Below are 13,520 nucleotides of genomic sequence, written 5' to 3' on the forward strand. Positions count from 1 at the left end.
GTTTTCATTTTCATTTTGTTGTTGCTAGGACTGTTTGAGTTCCCAGGTCTTGGTTGCTTTTCTTCTGCCCTCCTGCTCCTCCACAGATCCAGTTCTCCAGCAGGAGAATTGGTGGGATGTGGTGAGATTGTTGCTGCTGTTGTCCCCCCCTTCTCCTGGTGGATTTATCCATGTCTATATTTGCCTTATCCATTCTACAAGACTTGAAAGAAGCCTGGACTGGGTGTTTAATCACCTTCTTAGTGTGATGTGATCAGTTGTTTGCCACAGGCAACAAGAACTTCACAAAAGCCAACACTAATTGCTTTTTTTTCAAATTTTGGGATCTTTATAGCTATATTTCAGTCATTAAAAAGTGAAAAATAAAAGAGAACTATTTATCTTACACAAGGTGATCATTAGATACAACTGAAACAGGCTTTTGAAGATCTCCCAGCGTGGCCATTTAAGCAGAACATCCCCTTTCAAGGTCCTGGTTGATTTGTTTTTGTTGGGTTTAATTTGGCAGCCAAACTCAGTGTATTCCCACTCACTCCTGGTTCTGCAGCAGCTGCTGCTCTTCCCTGATTCATTATTCAGGAGATCATTAGTGCTGTTTGTGGGAACTGGCCTGGGGAGGGCTCCCCCTTCTCAGCCCCAGCTTGTTTTGGGGGTGTCTTTGGGAAGGATCTCAATTATCCTTTGGCCTCACACCCCCAGGTGGGGCCTTTCCTGGGAACACGGGCCGGTGTCGCTGGCCCGGGAACAGATGGCTGGAAAACTGTGGATGAGGAGATTTATCCCCAGGGGCAGGAGCAGGAGCCAGGACATGGGCTGGCACACGGATCAGCCCTGGCTGGCAGGTGCTGCCTTGGTGTGCCAAGCCCAGGATTCCTGCTTTTTGTGATCCTTCTCATTCCACTTCTTTCCACTGAAAGCCGAAGGACCCCTGGAAGAAAGTCAGAATGTCTTTCCTTAGTCGGACCAAGACAGAAAAAGGGTAAATTTACACTGAGGGGCACTTAAAAAAAAGTTTTGAAGATTTATCTTCTTAATGAGTCACAAATTTATTTTGATTCCTTTGAAAGTCTTAGTTCATTTGCTCACATTTGCAGCATCAAATCCTCTGCTCCCTCCTGACTCTTAGTGGTGTTTAAACATCTCTAACACCCCTTTCATGGGGCCTGAGCCTTGTAGAGACCCCCAGATGTTCTGCTGAGCCTTCATCCTCTTATTTCTCTGGAGACAGCTGGCTTCAGGATGTCATTCAACTTTGTAGTCAGATGACAACATGTTTGGGATGTTTGCAGATGTTTTGGGAAATGGGGCAATGAATTTTGGTGTTTTGCTTTTGGTGGTTTTTTCCCATTCTCTCAATATTGCCTGTTGAGCAAATCATAAATAGGAAAAGTTATAGGAAATGCAGTAAAATGGGGAGGCAGAAAGCTGCTCCTATGGCTTGGGCATAAAATTCACCCCAGAAGACTCAGACCTTTTCCTTTCTCCATCTGCTGCTTTCTCAAGTGCAGAAATTCAGAGCCCCACTGTGAAGAACACAAGTCATAAGAAATTGGAAGCAGGAACTCCCCTTGTACTTCCCCTGGGTGCAATAAGAGTAATTGTTCTGTGGAATTCTTGCAAGGACAATTCTGTTTCCCATTTTACATGTAATTGTATAGATGATGCTTTGTCAGAATTCCCATTTAGTATCAATTATGTCCATCTTTTATTAATAAGAAATGACCTCTAAGGTGAATAGTCTCGACAAGCAGGACACACAGATGATTCTGCTCTGATAAAAGGTGTTTTTTTTAAATAATTATTCTGCTTAAATTACTTTTTCCTGACAATGAATATTAACCCTTCCCACTGCTGTCATACAACAGCCCATGTCAAAAAGAGATCTTCAGATATTTAGAGACACTTGGAGAAGTCCAACTGTTGTCTTGGCACCAACCTCAGTGCAGCCAAGGAAGAGGCCACACTTGAATGATAAATGAAGCAGCAGAGCAAAAGCACGTGTTGAGTGTTTGCCTGGGCTCTGAAACCCCCACACAAACCATTTCTAGTAGTTTCTGTGGGCAAGGATATTCCAGTCTGCAGGGCCATTGTGCTGTGGTCAAGTAGAGGAACTGGTTTTAAATGCTGGTACTCACCTTTCCAAGGCATAATTCATAAAGGATATTTATTTATGTGTATTTAACTTACTGCAGGAAGTACCAGAGGAGGTTTCTTGGCTGCATTTGTTGCTACCACCACCAAAGCTTGTTGAACAGCAGTAGAATCACAGAATTCCAGGATGGTTTGGGTTGGAAGGCACCTTAAAGCTCATCCAGTGCCACCCCTGCCATGGGCAGGGACACCTTCCACTAGCCCAGGTTGCTCCAGGCCCCATCCAGCCTGGCCAGGGCAGAGGTGGGAGCTGCAGAACCCTGGAAGAGTTACCTTTATGGTACTTTACATACAGGGTCTTTGCTGGTTCTCATTGTGAATAAATAATTGGAAGTAAAAACTAAAAGAGAAATGGGGCGTGGCACAAAACATTTAATAGATTTCTATCTTTAAAACAGACAGAAATATTAGAAATCCAGGGTTTTTTTCTGAAACAATATCCATTTCCCTATTTGTATAAAACATTTCCATATTAGTGGGGCCCTTTAAATTATGCAGTTGTTTTCTTCTCATTGATTTTTCTCTTTGAGCGTGATAAACATTTATTTCATGAACCTAATTTTCTCTGAATTTAGTGGCAAAAACTTCTCCACAAAAACATGTGAAAAGACCCATCAGTGTGAAGACCTGAAGAGCCATTAGTTAAAGTCCATAGAACTGCACTAATAAATAGATACCAGATCAATCTTCCGTGCAAACCACGAGAACATTCATATTGTTGGCTCAGCTTCAAAATTAATGGGCTTTGCATTGCTTTGTAAAAAAGCAATTAATGACCTGCCTTTGATCAGTTCACCACAGACATAAAATGAACTGGCTCTGGAAAGATGGAGAGGAGTAAAATCAGGAGTTTGTTGATAAAGCTCTCAATTCTTTCAGGATGAAAAACGAGCCAAAAGTGAAATCCTGGTCACACCGAATTTCATGACAATTTGCATTCAGGGGAACAGAGTTTAACAGCACTGGGGTGTTGGGGAACATGTCATTCCATAAAGCCCTGTTAGGAAGATTATATGACTGCCTTTTTCAGTGGAATCAAACACAGAAAAACTCAATTTATACGTTGGCAAAGAGAAATTATTTTGCAATGTCCAATCCTATTCAATTCTACTTGGACAGAGCTGCTCAAATTTTAGCCCTTTAGTTCTGTGCAGTGCAAAATGCTGGTGGTTTTGCTAAACCTCTTGTGCCTAAAAATCCGGCCTGGGAATTATCAGTATTCCCATAGTTTGTGGTTCCATACACAGTGTGCAAACAGCTGGGATGGAGATGGAAACCAGGAAGTCCTGAGCACAGCACAGCTCTGCTTGGCCCTCTGGAAACACAGGAGCAAGTGGAAGGGAGCAGGGAATGAAATCCACAGTATTTGGGTTTATTTGGGGAAGTTTACTGTTTCCAAAGTGAATGCCAGGGATGCTGTAATTAATCTTTTATCTCCCTCATTTTCTGCAAAACCAGTAGTTGCACACAGGCAGGAAAGGATGTTTGTTTGAGCACAGTGAGCAGACAGTTATTTCTTGGAAAAAGATCCTTGTAGACACATTGTCATTCCTTCAATAAGCACTCAGTGGGAGCAAGTGGAGCCCTTGATTTCTCTCTGCTTTCCCTCATCCTGGAGAGTCTGGGTCAATTTGGAGTCTGTCAGGTCAAATATGTATTAAGGGCAAAAATTGACAAAGAATATGCTGGAAAAAGTGCTTTCCCAGCTGGGAGCAGCTGTTTGGGTGGATTGTTACTGTGTGCAGTGGAATAGCTGTGGGCAGCAGGGCTGGGAAACAGGGTCAGCTTTGTTCTGCTGGGAGAACACTGGGACTGGATCGAGGAGTTGCCTCTCTTGGTTATTTTAGTGCTTTGCTTTCGTTTGGTTTATTCCATTTTTGGCCAGACAGATACCTGGTGAAATATAACAATTTCTGAGTCTGGGTGAGCTCTTTGCCTTCCTTCCCCCTGTTCATAATCCTGGAAATCCCCATGGAAATCACATCCTCAACGCTGCATCTCCTTAACAGCAGAGAATATGAACCCTTGTCCTAAAATCGCTTTATAGAAATGTGGTGTCTTTCCATTCACCACTGTTTGCTGCTTCTTTTGGAGTGATTTTGGAGCAAGATGAGGACGTGATAAATGGTAACTTCAGTGCACTTCAGGATGTGTTTCTGGGGCTGGCACAGCTGAGGGGCTCTGACCTCACAGCTAATAAAGTATCCAGCATGTCTTTGTAGCTAAAGGTATGGCCCCGTTCTGGTATTCCTGGGAATTCTAATGCTGGTGGAACATAAAGCATCTTGTGCAATCTGAGTTTGCCTTTTCCTTTCCAGCTTCCTTTGCTTCCAAGCCAAACATGGATGCTGGGAGGTTTTAAAGCACAACTGTGCAGCTTCTCTTCCTTAACTCCACTCCTGTATTTCTATCCAAGCCTTTCCAACGTGAACCACCCTTCCTTTGCTGCCCTGCGCAGATGTAGGTGGGGATGGAGGGGATTATGGATTTCTTTGAGGGCAAAATGCACCAGGACTTAAACTGGGAGATTTTGGAGACAACACCACAATGTTTCACGTTTATTCATCTCAGATAACGTTGTTACTTCTTGAAGTATTCCAGAAATCTCCTCTACTATACTATAAACCTTAGAAAGTTTTTTTTTATGTGCCACCATCCAGCCTTAGGTTGGTTTGTTTGGGGGTTTATTGACAATTTGCAGGTGTCTGTCTTCTTTTACCTTTTTTTTGGTTCTTGAATATTCCCACCTTCCTCCGTTTTAGGGATGGAGTGGGACACTTGAGGTTAGTTATAAGGAAGCACTAACACTCATGTTAGTGAGAAGAGAAACAAAGTTGGGGAGCTCCTCATTTTTGGACGAGTGGGATATTTTCTTACTTTTTGCAGCAGAGTAGCTGGAATCTGTTGGCAACTGGGAGCACAGGGGTTATGCCCAGGCACCATGTCACAATGGGGCTCCATCCACACCAGTCCATGTAGTTATCACTTCACCTCTCAGCTGTTCTTCTGTGTGACCACATGAGTCATCTGGACAGTTGATGATCCCTGGGGAGTTCTTCTGCGATTAAACGACTCTCCAGAGGAAAACGGATGAGCTTTTAGTACCAAATGATGGGAGTTGAATATTTGGTGATGTATTTTCCTGTGAAAAAGAAAACAGCCTCATTCTGAGCCCACTTTCCCGGCCTTTTCTGGTGATGTTTCCTGATGAGCAAACACTGCCAGAAAAAAAGCAAAGTTTGCATCACTTTCTTTAGCTGCAGAATGCGTCCCCAGTTACTGAACTTTGAATACTGTGTTAAATATCTTGCTATAAATTCCAGATAAGCCAAGTCAAAAGCTGAACAGTTGCCATACAGAACCTTCTGCCTTGGCTATGAAAAAGTGGACTATTTCTGAAGTAAGACCATGTATTTCCTCATGCATTGCCACACAGACAGGTATAAAAATACACAGTAAAAACCCCGAAGCATTGACTTGTAGACATACAACAGCCAGTTGCTGACTTGCTCTACGTTGCCTTTTGCTCAGAGCAAAAAAAAGAAATCTTGCAAATAACCTTTGAAAGCTTTAAAGTTATTCTTGGTACCAGCAGAGTCACTGTTAAATCAAAACATTTCTATTCATTGTGTGCAAGTGCAGTTTGTGGCCTTCGGACCTGATGAACAAAAATTCCATTGAGCTTTTACTTTTAATTTGGCATCTCTGTGAGCAAAGATCTCCCTGGGGACTGGCAGAGGAAACCTGAACCACGATCTTGGTTTCAGCTGCAATGCAGAAATGCAGCTGCTCCTGGTGACCTTCAGGAACAGATTGGCTTTCCTTAGACTTCCAAAGACTCCTGAGCTGGGAAGAAACACAACCTAGAAAGTTTAAGAATAAGAAAGGAGGGGCTATTCCATCACTTTGTCAGGAGGCAGAGCTGTGGGAAGGATGTCACTCTGAGATGGCTGGTGTTTGTGTGCCAGTCCTTGTGTCCCATCCCGCAGTGGTGACGCAGGATGTGTGGCAGGTACATCTCCTCACCCCTGTTTTCAGAGGAAAATCTTTCCCAAGGGGGAAAACTGGTAATGCACAAGACATCCCTTAGATTGTACCAACTTCAGGCAGGTAGAGACTGACAAATCCAGGGGTTTCTGGACTGTGGATTTGGTGGGAGTCAGGTGCTTGATACACGTGGAAAATTCCTCTTCCTCAATTTGCAGCTTTACCCCATTAGCACCCTTCAGAACTCTGCCTCTGACACTTGCTGGGTCACTTTATCCAGCAGGGCTCTCAGGGTGGTTATTGTGTGTGTGATCCATGGCTGCAGTTGGAGGGGGAAGCAGGGCCTGGACTGTGCAAGCAGAAGATTCAAAAGGAAGAGACTTTTCCAGCTTGGCACAGTTCATCCCTTCGATTGCCAAAGCTGCTGTTCACAGAGAGGAAATGCAGGAGTGACTCGTGTTCCTCACCAGGAGGCCTCTCAGGGCATTCCTGCAGCTCCACAAGTGTCCTGGGTCCCAGTGGCTGTGCTGTCCCACTGCTGAGGAGACACTGGCTGTGTTCCTTTGCCCTGTGCTCCACTGCTGAATTCCATCACCTTTCCTCACTCACAGACAGCAATTAGAGCAGGGCTGGCCCTGGCAGACAGGGCTCAAGGGGGAGTGAACTGAATAACATGTCGGGGTAGAGGCTAGAAGGGAGATAATTCTTTCCTGCACATATATTTCCAATCTTTCTTGCTTTTCTTCCTTTATTTTTCTTTTTTATCTCAAACAATATATTCACTGATGTCACCACTACTACCTTGTATCTGTCAAACCTTGCCATCAGTCAACGCTTAATTCCTTTGCTTATTTATGAAGTTGAACACTTTAAAAACCCAGAGGGGAGATGGGACAACTCTTTAGGGGATGCTCAGAATGTGTAATGAATGAAGAAGTGATGTTATCTGTCAGTGAAGTGAATGGGACATGGATTCAGGGATTTCAGTGGGAGCAGGACAAGCCCAGGGAGGTGAGGAAAAGGCATCGAGGTGGGGCTGCTGAAGGATATGTTGACTTTGCATGGATTAAAAAGGGCTGGTTTGATATTTTGTGCTCCCTTAAGTTGTGACCGAGCAGCTGCCCTTAATCCTGAACTGAGCCACATGACCATTCCCATGGATTTCCATGGATTGATTTCCGTGAAGAAGCTCAAGCACATACATTTTGGTAGGGCCCAGAGCTTTATTTAGGATTCTCTTTGAAAAACAAGCGAGCCAAGTGTTATTAACTCATCCGGTGGGATATTTCCAGCACAATTTATTTGGGTGCACAGAGAGTAAATATTGAGTTGCCCATCTGTGGGCTGTGCAAACACGGCCGGCCCGGGGAGTTGTGCTCTCAGGGCCGTGCTCATCAATAATAACAACCCAGTCACGCTTCCCAAGCTCCTCACAACGCCAGGGAAGGACCATCTTCATTCACAGCTGGAAAGGACTTCAGATGAGGTGCCTGAGGCCACAAAATAACTGCGTTAGGTCTGAAACCTGAGCCGACTGGCAACCCAAAATTGAAATGTAATTGTCTCTGTTCAATTGTAACTTGATTGTCAATTCCTGATTAATGTTCAGATTTAATGGGTAAGAAGGTCAAATCTTTCTGACGGAAACATTTTTAGTCAAATTCACTCTTTTTATCTAAAACTCATTTTTAATCGCTGACCATCTAGAGCTCCACTAATTGTGACTAATTGTGCCGCTCTGTTGTTAAAGTAACTTCATTTCTTTATAGATTTTTGATGTTTTGATGTAGTATTTAAAAGTGCCACTTAAATATCACTTTTAAATTGTCCCCTTTTGATCTCTCACCATCTCCTGCTTCCTTGGAGCGCCACAAACCCACTTAGAACAACAGCAAACACAACAGTGACTCCAAAGCACACGTGGGGCTGGGAGGGACGTGGTTTCATCTGATTACATGAATATTTTAGTGGAAGCAGTGTGACAAACTGGAGGCTGATTGCAAACAGTCCCTGACTGTACAGAGTCCTGGCACTCCACTGCCTCTTCAGCTGCTTTAAGGAGCCATCCCAAATCTGCAGGAAAACAGTTGAAACACTTTAATTTTGTAATTTAAAGTGCATCACTCACTTAACGAGCTGTTTAGCTGATTGTAATTATGAAAACACTGTGATACACTCGGTAAAGCCTTAGAAGACCTAGGATAGGGTATATTACCAATAATATTTCTTATCATTTGCACTACAGTAATTTATTTCAAACCAATGAGAATAGAACTGTTTTTCTTCAATTGCAAAACACTTTTGACTCAATCAGGTTCTCTTCCCAGAGATTATTATGACTTTTTTTTATTGTACATCCCTCTGAAATGGTTACTTTAATTATGGATCTTGATTTAATAGATGTAAGACATTTTGTAGCAGAAACCTTTGCTATTTATAGAATGACTTTCAGTGTTTCCTGGGATGCTGCAGTCAGTTCTTAGCAAAGCTCAGCCTAATCCTGCAGTCCACAGCTGTTCCCAGGTTTAGCAGCTCAGAAATGCTGAATAATGAGGATCTTGCAAATGCTCTCAGAATTTTGCAGGGGTTGCTCTGGGTCACTGTTACACCTTTGGAATATTCAAGTGAATTGCTACTTTTATTGGAATTGGGATGATGAAATCAGAGCTTTCCTTTGACAAATCCCTGTCCTCTTCTGGCTTTCCCTGGAGATCCAAGAATGCCTCCAGGTTCGGTCAGAACTCGGAGCAGACGTTTACACAAATTACTTTGTCTTTGCAGAGTAAATGCTTTAGCAAATGTGCTGCTCTTGCCTGAATCTGGGATAGTTTAAAAATTCTTATGGTGAAATTGCACTTTCTATGGTTTAAAAGTTCTACAAGAGGGAAATGTCTCCTATTCACCGTCATTAGTGGTGTAAACACCACCATTGTTTATTACTTTAATGGAGCAGAATTTAGTCTGGAGTCACAAACTTGACATGGGATTTGCAATTGTGATATTATCTGAAAGTGGTGCTCCAAAAACTCGCCCTTCAGGAAGTTAACGGGAGTTGTTCCATCATTAGTCACAGACAGAACATTTATTTTTACATGCTTATTCTTGAACAGTAAATCCTGCTAACTTTGTGCTTCCCTCAGTAGGGTTTTAGTGTTCTTTGGGTTTAATTCTTAGTTTTAGTATGTCCTGTTGGTGGAATTCTCCATCACTGTCTCTCTCTGCTGCCTAAACCAGCAAGTTTTGGGTTTGTTGTTCATACCCCCTTAAGGAATTTTGAAGATTGTTGGAGCATTTGATATGTTCTCTGTATCAGATCCTTACAGAATTTATTAACAAACTTTCTAATTGATTTAATTCTTGGACAGGTCTGAAGGGATCCTGGCCACACTTCCATGAGAAGTAAATAAAAAGATATTGATATGAAAAATAATCCACAGTCACCTTAATCATCTGCTTGAATTGTGCACGTGAGGCTGTGGAGGCTGGGGATGATTGCCTGGGAACCAGTGTAAATGTGACTGTGTTACTGGATTCTGTCTTATCTCCAAAAGCTGGGCTTAGGGCCTGAACATTCCTTGGGACTGCAAGAGCTCTGTGGGACAGGATGTGATGAATGGCAGAGATCAGCTTTGAAGTGATGATGGTTTATCGTCCACACAGGGCCAGCTGCTTGACTGGTTCAGTCCTTTTTGGGTTGGACTTAGCCTTTGGTGTTTGATTTTGTGGCTTTTTAGTGGTTTAATCTTTCCTGCCTCTCTCTCATAGGCTAAAACCTCTCTGGCAGTTCTGTGCTGAAAAAAACCCAACCCAAACAAACCCAGAGCAAACCAAACTCATTTTGGGGTGAAAGTGGGTTGGACTCCAGGGTGAGCTCTGAGCTCTTGGTTGCTCTCGATGGCTGTTCGAGCTCTGAGCTGAGGAATCTGCCCTGGAGACCACAGGGAGTTGTTCTCATGGAAACTCAGTTTAATACCCTGTCAGTTTTGTTTATTATTTTAATGCAGTAAAATTTATTCTGTAGTCACAGACTTCACACTAAATTCACAATTTTAATATTAATTGAAAGTGCTGCTCTGAAAACTCGTGGTTCATGAAGTTAATTGGAGTTTTTCCAACCAACCCCTTGGCAGAACACAGGGAACACTGCTCTGAGGTGCCAGTGCCCCCCACTTCCAACAAGGTCGTCAGCCTAAAACCATCTTCTTCCAGTCTGAAACCATCCCCATCCTAAAGCAGGGTGTGTCCTTCTCCAGCTCTGCTGCTGTACTGGTAGAAAATTGGGAATATACAAGGCAAACTGCACTGAGGTGAGGATTCTCACAGCTCCTGGTGGTCAGGAGCTCTGTCACAAGTGATGTGACACTTGTTGTGCCCTTCGTTTTCAGCGAGTCTCTGATCAGGAATAGAGTTGGGAATACCTAATTTGTGTGATTGTTCACCCTGTGAGACAGCAGTAGCAGGGCATAATTTGCAAGTGCTCTATAGATAGAAATGTCTTTGCACGAATTAGGGATCAAGTAAGTAGAATTTGTTCAGATCAGCTCATGGAAAAATAACAGAGGCCAAATGAACCCGTTGAACACCCCGTTGAACACACTTCCCCCACGTGTAGTATTTGCAATTTCAGTGCTATGTCACTGGTATCCCATCCCATGACAGGATTTTGGGGAATCTGTGGTCTTATTTCTAGGACAATAATCTCCACTAGTTAGCACCCGGATGTCTGGAGTTATGTGATTGCATTTCCCTGGCAGAAGGTGTCTCTGTGGTTGTTCTGCAGGATGAGGGAGGAACAGGCAATCTGGGAATGCAACTTCCTTTCAGTGCTGCCTCTCTTCCTGTAGGGCTGACAAAAATCATCAGTTACTGCTTGTTAATGCAGCACCATTGCATTGGAACATCCTGTGCTGCTCCAGCTTCTTTATTAAGCCCCACCTAATCAGATAACAGGAAAACATTCCATCCTGGTGGGAACGTTCTCGTATTCCCTAGTGCTGTGCAATGTGCTGGAACCCTTGTTCTGCTGCGGGTTTGGGGGCATGGAGAGGACTGATGAGAGCACTTCTCCTGCCAGGAGGCTTTGTGGCTCTGCCTCTGCTCCAGGAGGCTGGAAAGTGCCCAGTTATCCATCCCAGCTGTCCAGGCAGTGCTGGGTGACCTCACCTCAGGCTCATGAGTGAGGAGGTTCACGGTGAGGGATGTGGGAGGCTCTGGGGGCCTGCGGGGAACAAGAGGAGGGAAGTGAAGGGATTCTGGATCTGGTCACCCCAGATGACTCCTGGGAAGCCACGAGTTCCTGCCAAACTCAGTGGCAGTAAAGCAGCAGAGCCCTGGGGGAAGGATGGGGGAGAGGCAGTGACAGTGGTGAGTCTTTGATGGGCTGGTGAGCAAATCAGCCCCTCGGCTGCTCCAAAGGTCACACTGCGGAGCTGCCACAAACCTCCTCCTTCAAAGTTGTCTTAGAAGAACCTTCTAAAACCCCAGTTCAACCCTGTATTTTTTTACTGCATGCAAGAGTAGCAGATATTCTCTCAACACATCCCACAGAACTCTCCCCTCCCTGCTGCATGGGAATGTGGGATATTCTTCCTGCCTTTGAGTTCACAGCACCCGTAAGGACACAACCCAATGGGCTGCAGGAGGAGTCCCACAGCTCCGGCATCCAGAAGGCTCTCAAGGCCCTTGGAGCTGGATGGAACCCATTGGAACCAGCTGTGGGCACCCCAGACTCTCCTCAGAGCACCCTGCGGGCAATTCCCGGTGCTGGCACTCTCCAGAGTCCTGGGGGTGACCCTCAGCCAGCACAGACCCTTCCTCCCTTCTGACCCCCACAGCAGGGTGATGGTCACCCTGCTCCAGCACTTCCCACCCAGGGAATGGCTCTTGGGATCCATCCTTCTCCTCACACCTCCTGGGAGCCAAAGGCCCGGGGGCAGCAGGTTCCTGAATCCCTGGTCCTTTTCTTTCTCCTCCTCCTCTGCCACCTCTCAGTGGGCACAGGCACTGCAACTGTGTGTAACCTCTTTGAGCCACAGACTGTGTGTTCCTGTGGTTTTCTAGGGCTAAAAATTATATTTTAAGAGATAATAATGCCTCAGATAAGAGATGTTAATCTATTCTGTGAAACCCACGTTCCATTTCCACTCCATTTTCAACAGAAACCAAACACATCCCATTAAACCCAATAAAAGCTGTAACCAGGTGCCTTGACAGGGCACATTAGAAATACAGCTTATTTTCCCCTCCTCAAATGCACAGAAGGTTTATTGATAATATTTCCTGTTAGCCTAAAGCATCTCTTTTAGGAACAAGTGTCTCTCTCGTGGCTGTTTATCAGCGTCACATGGAGCTGAAATGTGCCCCGAGCGGGCCAGGAGTGCTTTCGAGCCCACGCTGGGTACATTTAGATGTACATATTATGCAGGGCAATAGGGCAGCAGACTCAGTGGAGTAACTTCAGAAATAACTGAAAGCAGGACCTGTTCCTGGTACTTCGTAAATAGCAGCAATAACTCTTCAGGTCTCACACATTATTTCAGCTTTTAATATTCTGCTGGGCCATTCTGTGGCCAGGAGTGAAAAGTGAAATCCTTTCAGAGCTCTGGTGAGCAGAAAGCTTGAAGGGGTAAATCTGAGCTAAAGAGGAATAATTAACTTTTTCAGAAGTCGCTTTCACCCAGGAGAATTTAAATCTTACTTTTAATCTTTCAAATTGACCCTGAACCTTGCATTCATTTTATGTTGTATACTGTAGTTATATAAAATTATGTGATATAATATTTGAGTAAGTAGAGCTGCACTGTGGACAAAATGAAGTGTGGAAAGTGTTTTGGAGGAGATAGAAGCAAGTTAATGGGAAGTATATGAAAAATCTAATCAATAAGATAACAATTTCCAAATAAAAACATGAACTGCAGGAGAGTCCGATAAATCCCACCAGTTGTGTGGAGCAGCACTATTGGATTAAATTGCATAGTGGGGAGAAGCAGAACACATCAAACACAAGGAATTAATTCTGTCTCTCTCAGTCACTTACCCTGGTTTCTGTTGGAGGTGCAGGGATTGGTTTGCCCTGCCAAGGCTGGGAAAAGGAGAGGAGCACAGGCAGAGCAGGTTTACAGTGTCACCCTCTGCCTTTGCAGATGAGCCCCCAGCACAGCCTCAAACAGCCTTCTGAGCCCTCCTAATGCACAGATTGGGGCTGTTGTCACATCTCATTACTGCTATCTGGGCAAGATTGAAATGTTTTCCTCCCTGATAGCAAATTCCTCATAATTTACCTGCCTGAGACATGAAGAAAGAAATTAGGGAGAGTGATAGTTTCTTCTGGAGTTGCTTAATATTCCCTCAATGGCATTTAATTCACTTTGCTAGAGTGGTGC

This window comes from Manacus vitellinus, unplaced genomic scaffold (assembly GCF_001715985.3).
Source record: "Manacus vitellinus isolate BGI_N305 unplaced genomic scaffold, ASM171598v3 scaffold_38_pilon, whole genome shotgun sequence".
Taxonomy (NCBI): Eukaryota; Metazoa; Chordata; class Aves; order Passeriformes; family Pipridae; genus Manacus; species Manacus vitellinus.